This window comes from Eptatretus burgeri, chromosome 5, assembly GCF_056783735.1.
Source record: "Eptatretus burgeri isolate ZD-2024b chromosome 5, Ebu_testis_v1, whole genome shotgun sequence".
NCBI lineage: Eukaryota > Metazoa > Chordata > Myxini > Myxiniformes > Myxinidae > Eptatretus > Eptatretus burgeri.
Genome location: NC_140965.1, coordinates 55,350,824 through 55,368,824, shown reverse-complemented (window position 1 = coordinate 55,368,824; position 18,001 = coordinate 55,350,824). Strand labels below are relative to the sequence as shown.

Genomic DNA, 18,001 nt, shown 5'->3' with positions numbered 1-18,001 from the left:
TCTAATCCATAAGAATTTTTAGTATGACAGACTGTTCTAAAAGTTTCAAACACATCAACCAATAACAATACATCAGTTTTAAGATATAAATCATGATATTCTCCAAGATTCTTTATATTAAACTTCTCCCAAACCTTTTTAGCTTGTGTATAATCTCTCTCGGAAATATGAGTTTTATTTAACTTTCCATGGAAACTTTCCCTTGAAGGAAGTTGTTTCTTTAAACTTCTCAAATGAATCCATAGAGTCATACGGATATATTCCCTTTTGTGAAAAAGAGATCAATCTCTTCTTGATTTTAGAAATGTGATTTAAGATTTGGGAAGTTTTTACTATTTGATACTAAGTTAGATAATGGACTTGAGATAAACTTGTATGTGTCAAGAAATCTGATATGGGTTATGGGGGATGTATGAATTGTTTTTGTGAATGAGATGTATTTTTGATCTGTGTTCGGAATGGCAGAAATATCTCCAGATGTCTTTGAAAGTTCATTCATAAATAGATGTGTGTCATAGTGAGAGTTGGTCTGAAGAAAGACGAATAAAATTTGGAGGCTTCTAATTAAGATCACAACGGGAATGAGCCTGACCTCTATATTTACCAGTAAGATGACAGTGATCCCTAACCTTGACGTCTCCCTCAATTTTCTCCTCACAAATATGCCAGATACTGTTCTTTCAAAATTCCTTTTTCTCTCCCTTTGTTGATGACATTGGTTTATAGGCTTTCACCATTATTTCTCTTAGTCTTATACAGTCTTTTTCCAATCGTCTTACAAACTCCTCTGAAGCATCTTCTCCTCTTTAAAGTTATAACTTGTTGTATTCATCACCAACAGATGATTTGATATAATAACAGAAACGATAAGGAGTATGTTTTTGATATTTATTTGTTTATGATTTATTTGGATTTGGAGAAACAGTATCTATCTTTTCAAGGATACTTTCAAAATTAGCATACATCACAAATGGATGTTTTATAGATTTGTTAAAATCTTTGAATGATATGTTTGAACCTGCTTTTGGTAAATTGATTACGGTTGATTTGTGATTACGACAATATTTCAAGTGTTGATTTAATCGTTCTTTTGTGTGAAAGGAGTCGAGACATCTCTTACAAGGATACGTTTTACATTTTCTCTTATATAGTTGTGATTTGGTTAATGTTAAATTTTTGATGAAAGCATAATGTGATTTTTTTTCCTTTGAAGTAAAGTGGAGAAGGTCAATGTGTGTTTAATCATTATTATAGTTGTTTGAAATTTTTAATATCTGAACTTTGTTTTTATCTGTTAATCCATATACATTAACAGATAGATTATTCATTTTCTCACATTTAGGAATAACTCTCAATGACAATGGCAACTTTAAATCTTTAATAGTTAATGTATTCTCGTATTTCTTATAATGGTCAACCCTTTCAGGATTCCATTGTGGAGGATGTAAGTGAGCAAGAACAGACCATAGAAAACATTTATTATCTTTGTTTTGAATATGAACAACTGCTTTCTTAAGTTTAATCTCTTTTGGAAAATCAATATTAGAAGAAGCTTGAAGAGGATCTGATTTTAAGATGTGTATACCTAAAAAGATTATTTTTGTAATCGTAAATCCACTACCTACTACAGTGTTATCAACATCTTGTTCTTGTCTCTGGAGTTTATCGTAAACATCACATCTTACAAAATCTTGAAATGATGAGATAAAGTAAGGGTTTGTTCTCATATAGGGAGTAGTTTCATCGTCTTGTCTTGCCATATTCATTTTTACTCCCATATAAAACTTAAAAGTTTTCATTTCACTTAATGTGTTTTTAATTATAGTTTCAATACTTTGGTTCACCATATCAACAGCTTCCATGATTGAAGATGGTCCAGGGTCTTGAAAACGAAACAATCTTATTTTATATGCCCTTTGAATGCCCCATCAGTGTTTTCATTGGAGAATTTAGCTTCCCTTTCTTCATTGTTCTTGTGTTTGCGTGATTGAAGGTGTTTATTATTTTTTTTAAAGAATATCATTATCACATCGATCACAATGTTTTGTTTCCTGGTCAAGTGGAGATATTTGTCTGAAAAGATTGAATGCGTGTTTGTTGGTTTGAAGGTGTTTTTTTTTTTTATAATATTTATATTCGTGATTACAAACATCGTAATACGTTGTATTCACAATATTTATATAATAAAACTTTCCTTAAAATAAAATGTTCTTGATGAAAATTTCGTTTAATTTATAGGTGAATCTATGCTTAAAACCATTTTATCGTCCAAATTTTTACACTTCATAAATACAATGTATCAAGTCACAAAAGACAAGTTTCAATCAATCTCTTCATTCGTAAAAGATACTGAGAAATATGTCAAGGATGTATAATTGAACAAAGATAAATATAACAACTATTGGATAAAAACAATTATGGTAAATAGTATGAGTTCTTCAATTTCCTTCAGTGGAAGGGCTTTAAGGGAAATCTGGAAGAACATCAATTAAAATATCTCAAACGAAAGTTTCTCCTCTCCTTCTGGTAATATTGTTGCGAATCTTGTAACCACAATCACACTCAACATTCAGGTCATTTAGCTCAGTTATCTCGGTAAGTACGTGTTCTATAGAGAGCTTGCCTTCCATTGTTTAATGGGTAAATCTATGTAAATGCGCTGTGATTTATTTTAATAGTTAGGGTTCAATCAGAACAACAAAAACAAAGAAGAACGACCCTCCTCCACAAAGGAGAAGAAGAAGAACCCTCCCGTCCCGAGAGTCAACAGCGTAAACAGGAATGACGGTTGGGGCGGTTCCGTCAGAAATCAAGCGAAACAACCCCCACCCACGGTTGCGGGGGGGGCGGAGCACGAGGGCGAATGAGTCACGCCGGAAGCGAGGCGGGGCTGAGAGGGATAAGAAGGGGACCCTCTGCTTGGCTGGAGTTGGTTGGTTCTTCTGGTGGCTGTTGTTCTGCTTCGTGGCCTCATCTTGGTTCAGCTCTGCTGGGGGTTGTTCTGGTGCTAGTTCGGTTTTTGCTCTGCTTGGTGGTCTGGTTCAGCTGGCTCTTCTTGGTTTGTGGAGCTCTTCGTGGTCTCTGCTTGGTTCCCGGCTTGGTGCGACTCCTTGGCCTCATCTTGGTCGGTGGTTCTTCGGGGAAATGACTCATCTTCGGGAAGGATCAGCGCCTCGTCTCACCAGCACGTGTTCCGGAGCGCGAGGGGATCCGCCGGAGCTCGGAAAGGATCGCGGCTCGCAGTGGTTGGAACCAGCTCGCCCCGCTGGTGCCCGGTCCGAAAAGTATTTTTAATAGTCAAGACAAATATTATTTTGATATTTTTTATCTACCATCACCTGCTGAAGTCATAAAATTCTTCCAGAATGGTGTTTATCAAGCATTCCAAGTGTTGTGGTCAATTTTGTCTGTGTTATTTCAACTCAACAAAAATAAAAATTTTTATGACATTTTAAATCTAATATAAATGACTTATGTTGGTAAAGATGGTTCAATCTTTGGTGTATCCCAAGAACTGGATATTGATTTATCAAATTATTACACAAAGGCACAGGCTGAACGACGTAACGATAGTATAACAAAAAATATTAACATGAAAAATGCTTATAAATTAATAAATTATTCAAGCCCGACTGACACGAATGACTTGGTGAGATTAAGTGATTTATCACAATATATATCCTTAAATAAAACAGCTGTGTATTCCAAAGATACAGAAGTGTTTATTTTATCTCCAGGTCATACAGAATTCACAGTTCCAATTCATATAAATTTTTATAAAGAAGGGCATATTGTTTGTTTGAGACAAGAACAATGGGGATATGATATGACTGATTTAGTGTATAATTGGTCATTTAAAATTGACCGAGAATACCTGGAACAATTAAATCAGTCTTGAAAGGAAGAATATTATTCCACTTGGTGCAGAGAATGAGCTTTGTGGAAGCACAATTCGTAAACAACAAATACAAGAATTTCATAAGGGTAAATTTAATAATTGTTTTGCCCTTGTTTATATCACAAAAACAGAAAAAACAGGATTATATATAATAAGTGAGGAAATACAAAATGATGTAACTATGGGAAAATGGGGGTGGGGGGTGTTTTGTGTCATAATATTAATCTGTCATATATTTTTTATACATAAATGACAGCAAGAAGGCATCAAGAAAATTATCATTTCTGTGTCCAGGCATACCTTCAAGAAAAGGGTATTCGGTATTTTAATAAATATGTTCTACAACATAAGAATGGAATATTTTCAATAAAAAAATTGGTTTTATGCTGATAATAATGAAGCAACAACTTTGGATTAAGTTAAAATGCGAAATAATGAAAAAATTATAAGGTTAAGAAAACGCAAGGCTCTTTTATAAATTCAGAAGAAATTTTATTTGTTTCCTGTTGTAAAAAAAAATTATTTTGGATACAGGAATAACAAGAAATCCTGATGAATATATGTGTGATATTCAAGAATAGTAAGGGACGAGGAAGGAGTTGAAGAAACTGAGACAAAGGAGGAAAGAGAGAAGAGAGAGAGAAGGAGGAAAGGGAGAAGGAGAGGGAGAAAAGAGAGAGAATAAATAAATATAAAAATATGGAAACCAGTGAGATTAAAAAAAAAATTGGAGGTATTACAGAAAATAAATGAATCTCAATGCACCTGAGGAGGAAAACAAAGAATTGACAAGTCTATTTGAAATATTTTCGACAAGACTATTAACATCGTTTTCAGGGAGAAGATTTTTACGAGAAAGTGGAGATAAATATTATATTATTGATGATGTTTGTGTGATTGACTTTAATTAAAGTTTTTCATTTTTTTTCTTAAATAAATGGAGGAGAGAGTGAAGAAATTTCTGAGGATTCTTTATGTTTTAAAAATTAAGATTCAAATGTGCATGTTGGAAATTAAAAAGGTTTTCGCACTCGAGGAATTTTTCTCATAAATAAATGCGTTATTGTGCCAAATGCAAAAAGAAAACTAACACTAAAAAATCTCGTATTTTAAAAGTAAAAATAATTGGGTTATACAAAAAGGTACATGTTCGGTGTGTGGCTCAAAAAAGAGTCAATTTATCTCCAAACACAAACATGGAGGAGATATACAAAAGTTTTTATCAGGAAGTAAATTTACAACTACTGGAATACCATCTACCAGGTATTCTACCAGGGAATTACATCTACCAGAGTATTCTTTCTGTGGTCCAGGAACAAACTTGGATAAAAGATTAGATGAGGCAGACAATCCTAACCCTAACCATGGAGTAGCCCATCAATAGGGTTGATGAAGTGTGCATGAGGCATGACATTGATTATGGGAATACCACAATGTTGGAAGAAAAGCATAACTCCAATAGAGAAATGTTGTATAATTTGTCTCTGATACAAAATCCAACCTTGAGAGAAAAAGTTGATAGGTTAATCGTGAAGAAGATGATCAGTACTAAATTGAAACTTGGGCTTGGAAATTCAAAAAACTTATAGGGTCTAATGATGTCATTAAGACTGAAGTACAATTGGCTGATGAATTACATAAACCAATATACACAAAGTTTCAGAGAAGGCAGGTTTATTCCAAGGAAGTTGATTATATCTGGTCCGCTGATTTGATTGAACTCAATAATGATAAGGGGTACAAATATGCTTTAACCGTTATTGATTTGAGGAGTAGATATGTGTGAGTTGTCCCTTAAAAAAACAAAGCAGGTAATGCTCTTATGTTTGCCTTTAAACAGATATTTAATAAAAGTAAAAGAAAACCTAAAAAATTGTGGACTGATGAGGGTCGAGTTCTATAACAAGACATTTATGAATTTTCTAAAAAATAACAGCATCACATGATACAGTACCTTTTAATGTGGAAAAGTGGTTGTTATTAAGTGCTTCAATCGCACTTTAAAAGAGAGACGAAATAAAAAATTCACCCAACTCGGTTCTCAACAATGGTCATCTTTTATTCAGGATATTGTAGATAAGTATAATGATACGATTCACACTTCAACAAATACCAAACCATCAGAAACATTTACAAAATTAGAATATGAAAAATAGATTAATGTCAGAAAGCCTAAGTTCAAAGTTGGCGATATAGTCAGAATATATAGGTGGAAATCTCATTTTGAAAAAGGTTATATAAAGCGGTGGACAAATGAGCTTTTTAAAATTGTTGTGATAGATACAGTTCCTTGGACTGATGAGGTATATGATTTAAAGGGGGAAGAGATGTTAGGTTCATTTTATTCGCAGGAATTACAAAAGACAAAGATAAATTGAAAAAAATGTTTTTTTCGACTCTGCCCCTTTTTTAATTCCGCCCCACAAGATCCACACACAAGCCCCTCCCATCCACACACATACCCATTTTGAAAAAGCGCCATCCACACAAGTGCCACCCACAGAAGCCCCGCCCACACAAGCTCCGCCCACACAAGCCCCGCTCCCCTCAGCGATTTTTGTCGCCTTGCTCTTGTAAGGCACCTTACAAGTAATATGTATCTATTTATATATATACACACACACACACACACACACACACACACACACACACACACACACACACACACACACACACACACACACACACACACACACACACACACACACACACACACACACACACACACACACACACACGTGTTCCTCACCTCGAAGTCGGGTCTTTCAAGATGAGAGGACATGACAGTGATGCTTCCCGGTCGGTAATGGTATCTCTCATTTCTCTTTTGAGAGATATATACACATACATATATATGTACTCAATGGGTACGAATACATTGAGTATACAGTATATTTTCATTATATACACATACATATATATGTACCGTTTTTGCGGTACCTCACTGTCGAACATTGAAGCGACCGCAGCAAGTTCATGATGTATTTGCAGAGCAGCAATCGAGAGTGTGGCTGAGAACATTCCTTCAGGCAGGCACCACACAACGCCGATGTTAAGACTTTGCTCAACCTTCTCCTCAGTGGGTTTTTTCTTTCTTTTCCCACATTGCTCCATCTTATCTGCTCAGAAAGGGGCATGGTCACGTGTTGAATGCTCACTCTCCAAAATCTGGGTTCTCCCATCGTCCAATCTTTGTGTGGAAGTTCTTTCCAAGCTTCATTTTGACGAAATCGTACATTTCATAGTTTAACTGCGTTCAACACTCCGAAACAAACAAAACCAAAGTTAACATCGATTATTCATCAGTAAACATCATGGGCTCATGTATTTCCACAAGACTGACAAAGGTTCTTCCAAAGCATTCAACTTGCATTATCAATATTTTATTTCTTTACCTATTATTTCCCTAAATGACAACTAAAATATACAGAAATCTCAGTTGTATGTGTACTCAAAACATTAATCTCATTTGCTATTTCCATTTAAAAGAAAATGGAAGATATACCATCTTTTCTCCTGTTCTAGATCAGTTGTCAACGATGTTGTTTTTGGGGACAACCTGTTAGAAAAGGACACACAATACTTATTGGTTGTATAGTGATTTAATTCTGTATAAAGCAACAAATAATGAATTGGGTGAAGGATCTTACCTGTCATCTTGTGAGAACGATTGATCCACACGGTCGGAGGAATTATCTGCACAATCCATTCTCTAAACTAGAATGGGAACTCGGTAGAGCGCATACCTTCGCCTCCGCTACTTTTTTGTTCTTGGCATGAGAGTGGGGGGAACAGAACGGTGAACATTTGGTGTTGGTTTCATGCAAATCGGTTTTGATTTGACCATGTTGTGACAAAAACCGCATATTTTGAAGGGTCGTGACCCCACTGACCTTTGACCCCCAACCGCTAACAAGGGTAATGACGTAATTGTGTCATGTCGCCCATCACAAGATTGGGCAATGAATTCTGAACATTTTGGCATCGGTTACATGCCAATTCGATCAAAATTGACCGCGCTATGGTAAAAATACGAATTTGACCTTTCCATGACCTTCACCTTTGACCCGATCGCTCCCAAAATCTAATCATATGTTCCTTGGATAATAACCCATCATCCCACCAAATTTCAAGCGATTTGGTTTAATACTTTCTGAGTTATGCGAATAACAAACAAACACACACACACACACATATTCACAAATAAATAAATAAATAAATACACAGCGACCAATACATAACCTTTCGCAGAATGCGAAGGTAACAAACATACGAAGTCCGAGCAATACATACGAAGCCCGAGCATATGAAGCAATAAATAGCCTCCTGTTGATGATGTAATGGGAGATTACACAACAATGGGTTTTTCAGGGTGTGTCCCACATAGGAAATGACTTCAGAATTTTTTTGGCTTGGTTCGGGCGAGGCAGCTTGGCTGACTCCAGACTGACTCATTTTAACACAAAAATGAAACAGCTTGCTTTGAATGATTTTGAGAAAACTTGCATTTTAAAAGCTGTTTTTTCTTGCTTTTAGCTAATCTTTGTTCTGTTGGTGTTCTGATGATTTAAGATATACCCATGAGACACATGGGCACAGAATATTTCCTCATTTTCACAGCACAACTGTGCTGTAAAAGGCACTTCCCCATTTTACAGAACCGAAGGAGGGATAGTGAACTTCCCTTTCTTTCGTGCTTGAAGAGATAAAGTGAATATACTCGATGGAAATTAATGTTATAAGAAAATGAAGTTATTCCCTAAAGTAGAACATGGGCAAATATTCGTTGGTTCACTCTTTGAGTGGAATGAAAATATAAAATGACTGTGATTATGTTGGGGGGGGGGAAGAAGTGCTTTAATCAGTCAGTCTCAATTTTACATTTGCTTGCATGGGAGGAAAGGGGATAGGTGGGGAGAAAATCAGTCTCCTATTTTGGGCTTTTGGGGCTTGAGTCAGAAAGTTTTTCCCTTTTCCCCCATTCATTTGAATGGGTGTCCCAGAAGCCCCATTTATCATCTACTGTTGCACTTTTGTTCACCAGCTCTGTATTCAGCGGATTGCCTACGAGTCTGGTGTGCAGCTGTGTCATGCTCTTGTTCCTGTTTCTGATAGTCCCCGTCCATTGTAGCCTGCTGATTCGCTGTGTTCATGGTTGCAATTATACGGTGGTTATGACATCAAGGCTGGAGGCCAAAGCTGAAATTTGAAGAAGAAAAAAAATATGCCTATTTCACTCCAAGGGGTAAAATACACAGGATTACACACCCAAAAAATGGTTGCGATCAGTTCAGCCGTTTTTGCGGTACCTGGGAACGGATGGACCGAGGGACAGACGGACGGTGAATTATAGTAAGATGACGTCATTGGTCATGTGGTCTGGCAGCCATATTGGATTGAAAATCTGTACGTTAATGTTCTGTCCCTATCTGTGATATGTTCTGTCCTCATTAACTGTCCCTCCCTCTCCACATCGGCTTGCAGGTCACTGTTTACTTCCCCCTTCTCCCTCCTATTCGTTCATCCTCTTCTTGCATCCCTGTGTTGTCCCACACTCAATGTGTTGCCTACTTCCACCTATCACCTTGCTCTTCCATGAGCTTAGCCTTTGTATGCAAAACCCTGGATTATAGTACCAAGAATAAAACTGCTTTTGTTGGCCTGGTTGGTGTTCTCAACTGAACCAATGGCTCATGATGCTTAGAACCAAGGCTCACATCCCATTTACCATATACGTTTGTCTATTGTCACCCAATGTCCTTGTAATTCCCACTGAAGTACACTCATGTCGAGTAATATCACTTTTAGCTCACCTGGACTTTATTCCATTGAGCTTATGCGATCGAGTCGTGTCCATGGGTAAGCCAGTGAGTGAGCAAGTGAATCTGTAAACACTTCAGTCATTATCGCTTGAACCAAACACCTGATTTTGATGAAACTTTGCCACAAGCTTCAGATGTATGCCAAACGAAGGTTTATTTTCCACGTCAAAGTTTGCGCTCATTGAAGGGGTCTTTTCGGGGTGGTTTGACCCGCCAAAATAGGTATTTGCTGTCTTCTTCAAAGCTACATACACAATTTTGATGAAACGTCCACAACCTTCATCACCCATGATGTACCAAAGTTTGTTCATGGCATTAAAAAAAAAAATCAGGTTCTAGGGGGGGGGGGTGGTTTGCAGGGAATTTGAGTGACTGTTGCTGCAGATCTAAGTGAGCTTCAAGGCCCAGTCACACCTTGACGTTTTAGCCAGCAATGGCAACGTATTAAAATGTATGTAAAACGCTGGCTTACGTTGAACTTTTGATTTTTTTTTTTTAAGATTCGGACGTATTCCTAACGACTTGGTCTTATGCATAACGTATTAGTAACGGACACAGAACGTTTCGTTGTATTATAGATAACTGATACCAACGAATGCTGAACCTGTTGTCGGCCTTCACAACCTATGCCCAACAATAGTCTAACTTATGCATAGCGCGCTGCACGCATCGCCAATGATGACGTGGCGTAGGTTATGAAAAGGCTGCTGCACAACGATTCAAATCATAACCGCCACAGAAATGGAAGTGTGAACATCGCAGTCACACTTTGGCGATCTTGCCAGCGAATGTCGACCTCTGAAAAATGCGTCTAAAATGCTGGCGCATGTCGAATACGGTATGGGTAAGTTTGGTATGCATGAATAGAACGCTAAAGTACGCTATCATAGGTCGTATTAAATGGAGTACGTCTTGTAATTTTAAACATGTTGAAAATTTTACGACGTACTTGCCGTATGACACACGCTCCGCATGCGATGGGAATAAGTTGTACGCACGATATGTGATCGTTGACACACATCAACACACGTTACTTTAAAGGTACTCATAAGTCGAAACACGTCAAGGTAATGGTTAGCGTCAGTGTTCCAGACTCCCGGGTTTTTTTTCTTTGGTATGACGGTGTTCAGTGTACAGTGCGGTTATGATTTAAATCGTTGAGCGGAAGCCTATTAATTATATTATATTATATTATAACCGCACTAGAAATCGAAGTGCCAAAATCACCATCATACCGAAGGAAGTAGGAAAAAAAATAAAACATAAAAAACCAGGGAGTCTGGAACACTGACGCTAACTATTACCTTGATGTGTTTCGACTTATGAGCACCTTACAAGTAACGTGTGTCGATGTGTGTCACCTATCGCGTAACGTGAGTACAACACGTTACTCATAGGTTAGAAATAAGTTTCGGGTACTCCAAACATTACCTCGACGTGTTTCGACTTATGAGTTACTCGCAATTAACATGTGTCGACGTGTGTCAACGATCGCGTGACGTGCCGACAACTTATGGCCAGTGTTATGCGGAACGTGTGAGTCGTACGCTGGCATCAGTCTTAAAATTAGAAGCATGGAAAATTTGAGGACAACCGAAAAGTACAACGTTTAAAGCCAGCGTACTACGACGTATGGCAGTGTTTTTCAGTGTGCTCTCAATGTTATCAAAACTTACCCATAACGTATTCGACGTGTACCAGCGTTTTTGACAAATTTTCCAAAAATCGGCATAAGCTGGCTAAAACGTCAAGGTGTGACTGGGCCTTCAGGAACCCATGTCAGATATATATATATATATATATATATATATATATATATATATATATATATATATATATATATATATATATATATATATTTATATATATATATATATATATATATATATATATATATATATATATATATATATATATATATATATATATATATATTGTTACGGCTGTGGAAATTCGCAATACACCATAAAGGGTCCTTAGATCAGTTATGACGCTAAGTTTATGTGCAGATAGTTCCCCACCATTGTTTAAAGGGAATATTCGTGTGATTCACTGGGCTGCGACTTTTTGAGATAGCCGTTTTTCTTTTCTATCGTTATTTTGAACAAACCTCCATGCAAGCAACAAGCCGCGTTGAAAACCGTCGGACAAAAAAAGGGAACCAAGAGTTCCCTTTTGGGCGCGCGGATTTTTTCCCGCCTATTTTTCCCCGCGCTTGGTGTGAAGGAAAGGGGGAGGGCAGCTCGCCACCGATTGGTGGATGAACAGCGTGAAGCGGTCGGGGTGAGGGAACGCCCCTTTTCGGGAACCTTCTCGAAGGGAGGTGGAGCCGAAAACGGGGATGAGTGAAGGGCGGAGCCCCGCGCTATATAAGGAAGACTGCGCGCGGGGCTCACTCTCTCTGTCGGGGTCGAGTGCTCCTCTCTCTTGCTGGGCAGGGTCGAGCTCGCTCTCTCTCGGTGGCCAGGGTCAAGCTCGCTCTCGCTCTCTCTGTCTGGGTCGTCGACGTCCTCCTCTCTGTCGGGGTCGAGTGCTCCTCTCACTTGGTGGCCAGGGTCGAGCTTGCTCTCTCTCTGGTCCAGGAGCTCTCTCTGTCGGGGTCGAGTGCTCCTCTCTGTTGGTGGGCAGGGTCGAGTTCGCTCTCTCTCTCTCTCTTGGAGGCCAGGGTCCATCTCACTCTCTCTGTGTGGTCGAGGTCAAGTCCTCACTCTCTCTGTTGGGGTCGAGTGCTTCTCTCTCTTGGTGGCCACGGTCAAGCTCGCTCTCACTCTCTGTCAGGGTCGTTGATGTCGTTCTCTCTCTGCTCCATGAGTTCTCTCTGTTGAGGTCGAGTGCTCCTCTGTCATGGTGGGCAGGGTCGAGCTCACTCTCCCTGGTCCATGAGCTCTCTCTGTCTGGGTCGTCGACGTCATTCTCTCTCTGGTTCTGAAGCCCCTTCTGCCCTTCAGACCTTCCTTGTTTGTTATGGGTCGTGGAACCACCAGCAGCAACGCCGGAGAGAGCTCGCTGACCACGCCAGGGGCCCGAGGTCAGGCGCGGCTACGCAAGGCCGTAGGCAGTCGACGTCGCGACCTGCTCACCGGCGCGCCACGAGGGCGCTGGTAAGACCCTTCGGTCTCACGGGACCCGTTCGGTCCTCCATTTACCGTGCCATAAAGGTTTACGCACCCCATCTACCTCCCTGCCTATGGGGAGGGGTTTTCTTTGTTTTGTATGACTGCTGTGGCGCTGTATCCCTATAAGTAGACCTGTGTAAGTGACTGTATATTGCTTGTCGTCGGTTGTATTGCTTTTTATTTGCCTTGCTTGTGTTGTGTGCTTAATATGTGCCTGTACATTGCATGACTGCATGACTGTATATACGTGTGTGTTATAATAAATGTCCTTGTGTGAAATGTATCCCGTTCGTCGTCTTTTTCCCTTTTGAAGGTGCCATCTTGAATCGCGGAATAAATTAGTAGTGGGTTTTGAACACCCAGGTAAAGAAGAGAATCTGATCCGTCGAGGTCGGCGATAACACCGCTCGGTTATCACTGTAGCACGGAACGGACCGCTTAAGCGGTTCGCTTAATACAACATCTGGCTTCGATGGACATGGGAAAAACACAGTTTATGAAAAAGGAATAGGAACTCAGGAGGCACGCAATCTTTTGAAAGATGTTGGCAAAACACTTCCAGTGATACAAGAAGTGCTTCAGCAAATGGCCACATTCACTATTAGACACATCTATAATGACACAATCAGTAAAACGTTAGGTGAAGTCAGGGCACGGAAGTGGGGTCAGATGAAAAACAAGTCCACGCCCCGCATCCCACCAGATCCAGATTCTTACAATCTGCAAGTGATGCGAGTTAACTACCAAGTTTACATTTAACTAAACTATGACAAGCCGGATGCACCCCCAAATCCCACCAACCATGGATGGACAATGAAAGATGGTAGATGTGTGTCAGTGAGGTATACCCATGATTTACTCCCAAGAAGTTTACATGACTTGGTTGAACAAGAACAGACATTGTTGCATGATGATGAGGCTGAAAGTAATGATGAAGTTTGTGACTGGAGCCAGCGACTCATAGTGACTGAAGGATTACATGTATGTGTTTCAATGGAGATTTCATTTAATTTAATTTACAACTGTAAAAACATTGCCACAGTCAAAATATAAGAGATGTCAATATTATTTTATTATGACTGTCTTAGATAAAAGACAGTTTGGACAGTACATCAAACATTGGTCAATGCAAAGTACAAGAATACTTACCGGGAAAGCGTCAATTGCCAGGAATTCAGATAATTCATGTTTTATTTCATTTTTCCATTGAAACACTGTTGCTCTACAGACAAAATGAAGGAATGTTGATATTCTTTCATCATATTACTGTTCTAGATAAAGTACAGGAGGGACATACAAAAGAATGGTATAACCTACCTGAACAGTGTAAAAGTTGAGAAATTGATATTATGTACACATCATGTTCTGAAAATAAAGACAATGATTGCGTCCTTCTCTTCTTGTCTCAATTTGTTGTGCACTCCCACATATAAACAAACATTTACTTGCATGAAAAGATTCACTGCCAATAATATTATGAGAAGAAAATTGATTTTTTACTATTTTCCCGATGTTACTCGACGACAATCTTGGATTTGGCCCCCGAAAAGTTATATTTCATATTTTGCGACTTAACCCTTAAATATAACAATCTGGAATGGTAATATATGACATCCTTGACCTTCAAAACATATATTTTGACCCAAAAATCATAAAAATCGGACATGTAGAACCAAAGATATGCAATTTTTGATATACTGGAAGTAGCATGGCGGCCATTTTGAATTTTCGCATCTGGCCGAGTAAGCCCACATTTTCAGGAGGTTCACCCCAGCTCATTTTAATCGGCACCCTCAAATTGACTAAAATCAACCTTCAAACCTTGGTCCCGGAAAAACTGTCGATCTATATATTTATATTTATATTTATATTTATATTTATATTTATATTTATATTTATATTTATATATATATTTATATTTATATTTATATTTATATTTATATTTATATTTATATTTATATTTATATTTATATATATATTTATATTTATATATATATATAATATATGTATGTATTGTTGTGGGCCAGGGGTCGGTGGCGAGAACGACCACTAGGTGGGGAAAGCTGACGTCGTCTTCCACCAAACTCCCCAAAATTGTAGGCCATCGCTCGGATAACTCCACGAGCCGGAGGGTCGTCTAACCGACCGTGGACGCCAATATCTCAACCACGTAGCATTGGGTCTATTTGTCTATAACCAATTTACCTAATTAACTACGCGATTTCGACTACCGTGGAAACCACGCCCTCGGCACGTCTTGCTCGAACCGGGTCACTCTACCGACTGCGGTAGAATTCCAACTACCGACTACCAACTCCTGTTCGGGTGCTGCTGAGCGGAAACTGCCAAAGCCATGCCGGCTGGAATGAACGGTTTATTGGGGATAAAACCCCGCCTAAACTCAGATCCGAACCATGCTGGACCAATTCAAGAAGGGACGGAAATGAACTGGGAACATTTCTAACAAGTTTTATTTGCAGTAAATGAAGACACAAAGCAAGACGTAACGCGAATATGCAAGAAGTATTTACAATGATCCAAAAACACTTATTCAGTTCTACTTACAAGATGGGCCCACACGTAGACACACACACAAAATGAAAAGTAACCCAGACTTCTTTCTTGGACCCTCACAGCTGAGGAGAGAGACAAGTTGGGGGTCAGAGTTTGGTGGTGTACCTGACCGTCGGAGGAAGGGCGTGCTCCATGATGTGGCACCTGACAATGGTCGCTGGTTTGGTCCCCAGTCTTACGTGTGGGACTCGAGGTTAGTGGTGGAGCTCGAGTGATGAACAATCGCGGTCCATGGAGGGAGGTCAGGGTCACTCTGTCCTTCCTTAAAACTCCTCGTAGCAGCCACCATGAAAGCATACTCGACCGGACCCTTTTTTACAGAGTCTCGGAGATTTATTGGCCTCTCTCCATGGGGAGGGGCCCATGGCGAACACACCTCACTGTCCGCCTTTGATTGGACAGGGTTCTCCGGCCCACCTTTCCAGGGCGGGGCCTCTTCCCCTGGCAGGAGACCCCAGTTACTCCTCCATGTGGCTTCGTACTTCACGAGTAACAGTGTCAACGCTGCAACTGCCCCTGCCAGGAAACCCCAGCCACTCTTCCACGTGGGTTCATACTTGACGAGTAACAGTATCAATGTTGCAAAGGTTGTCGTGAAAGAGTTACGTTTGTGGAAGGAACGTTGGTGTGGTAGCGGCAAGGAACGGTTGCAAGACCCTGCCTTGGCAAGTCAGAGTGCTTGTAGACAGCGGGTGGGTAGTGGATCGTGATGGGGGAATGGAATGGTTGGTGGTTGTTCATTGGAGGGTTTGTTGGATGTAAAGATTTAATAACCTAACTAAAAAGAAATCGCAACGCACGCCTTTGATTCTCCCACGAGACAAAAGGAAAGGGATCTGACTACACACATACTTAACGACATAACTGACTTTTGGGACATACATATGTTGAATGCTTATGAGCCTGGTGTTGGCGCAGTGGTTAGGGCAGCGGCTTGGGATCCAAAAGGTCCTGTGTTCAATCCCCGTTAAGCCACTGAATTAATACACCAGGGGGTTGACTCAGCCTGTCATCCTTCCGAGGTCGGCGAAATGAGTACCAGTGTACTGGGCCGGTGTATACCCCGGTTAAAATAGGTGTACCATATCCCTGTGTCGTAAGAGGCGACCAGGGTTGCGTCAGGAAGGGCATCCGGCGTAAAACATGTGCCAAATCAGTATGCGGATCATACGGATGATCCGCTGTGGCGACCCCTAAAAGGGAGCAGCCGAAAGAAGAAGAAGAAGAAGAAGATATGTTGAATGCTTATGGTTTCCAGATCCGTAACAATATATTGTTGCGGTTCTCGGAACTGCATGCATACAACAGATAGGTGTCCCAAGACAGTTATTCCATTATTATACATGTAGATAGTCCCCTTCCTTTTGTTTAGTGGGACAACAACGGAATGCGTTGCGATGATCTAATAGCTAGGGTTGCTAAATTATTTTCTCTTTCATTTCATCCCCACTCTTCTTCTTTTCTGATTATTCCTGAGGTAAATCAGCCACGTGCGCCTTCGCGCTGAGCTGGGGAGAATTGCCGATTGAATTAAAAAGGCATGCGAACAAATACCTATAAAAGAGGCTACACGAATGGTGTTTTTCACAGTACGACAATCCACGGTACCCTCTGCCCCCTTTGCCCCTCATCTTGTTTACCACAGCGTGTTGGAGTGTTCGCAGCACGACAATCCATGCTACCCTCTGCCCCGCTTGCCCCTCATCTCGTTTACCACAGCGTGTTGGAGTGTTCACAGCACGACAATCCACGGTACCCTCTGCCCCACTTGCCCCTAGTCTCATTTACCACAGCGTGTTGGAGTGTTCACAGCACGACGATCCATGGTACCCTCTTCCCCGTTTGCCCCTCGTCTCATTTGTCACAGCGTGTTGGAGTGTTCACAGCATGACGATCCACGCCGCATGAAACACTTACAGAGGCCAATAAAGCCGACTCCACGCCATGTTGGGCAGGATACAAGTGTGCAGGTAGAAGCGGCTTGTTCTTTGTTTCACCTAAATACCTGACACATATTGGTGTTCACCCCGCACACAGGCTGGTGGAGTCATGTGAATGTGAGCACCGTCCACGTGCATAATGGCGGAACCGCGTGCACTGTATGGAATGTGCTCGAAAGCAGACACGTACGCCGCTCGTGAAACGTGCATGGATTTATCCATAGCGATGTACCTTCGGTCCTCGCTGGCAGCCTGCGGCCAGCGATGCTGCAATCGAGCCAGGGAATGTACAGTGCGGGCCACGTTGGCACGTGCGAAACAAACGCGTTGATCGACGCTGGTCGGACGCCCGAGCGGGCATGCGGGACCCTCGACCGGTCGCCCGGGGGGTTTTGCGGGATGATTTGCGTGCCGGTTTCGGTGTGGGCGATTCGTGTCGTCTCGTGGGTTCGAAGCGCAATATTCCCGCTATTTGGGATGCCCTTGCCGGAAACAAAGTGAGGCAGTTTCCGCCCCAAGCTGCTGGGCCACGTGAGGGGTCGGGGCCAATCTGAGCGCCCGATTCGGGTGATGACGTTTGGTTTCGGCATGGCCCCTTCCCCCGAGCTGCGGGCCCTATAAAGGTCGGGGCAGTCCCTCTTGCCTTCTCTC

The 18,001-nt window shown here is 40.7% G+C and overlaps 1 pseudogene; it reads right to left on the bottom strand.

The window, feature by feature from the left end:
* LOC147026469 (uncharacterized) overlaps positions 1-9,051 on the bottom strand; it is a 32,445-nt pseudogene extending 23,394 nt beyond the window's left edge.
* Between the last annotated feature and the right edge of the window lie 8,950 nt (positions 9,052-18,001).